Raw genomic sequence first — 217 nt, forward strand, 5'->3', positions numbered from 1 at the left:
AATAATAATAATAATAATAATAATAATATTAAATTTGAAGACTACGTCCGCTCCAGTGTGGGGATAATGGACATAACTTTCACTTTTACCTTTTCCATTACTAACCACCCCACCTTACCCCCCCTCTCTCTACTCCACCTATAGAAATATATAGATACATGCATATTTATATACACAAAAATTATGTTCGTAAAGTTGTATAGAGAGACAACCCCCC

Source organism: Solanum tuberosum, unplaced genomic scaffold, assembly GCF_000226075.1.
Source record: "Solanum tuberosum cultivar DM 1-3 516 R44 unplaced genomic scaffold, SolTub_3.0 scf00021, whole genome shotgun sequence".
NCBI lineage: Eukaryota > Viridiplantae > Streptophyta > Magnoliopsida > Solanales > Solanaceae > Solanum > Solanum tuberosum.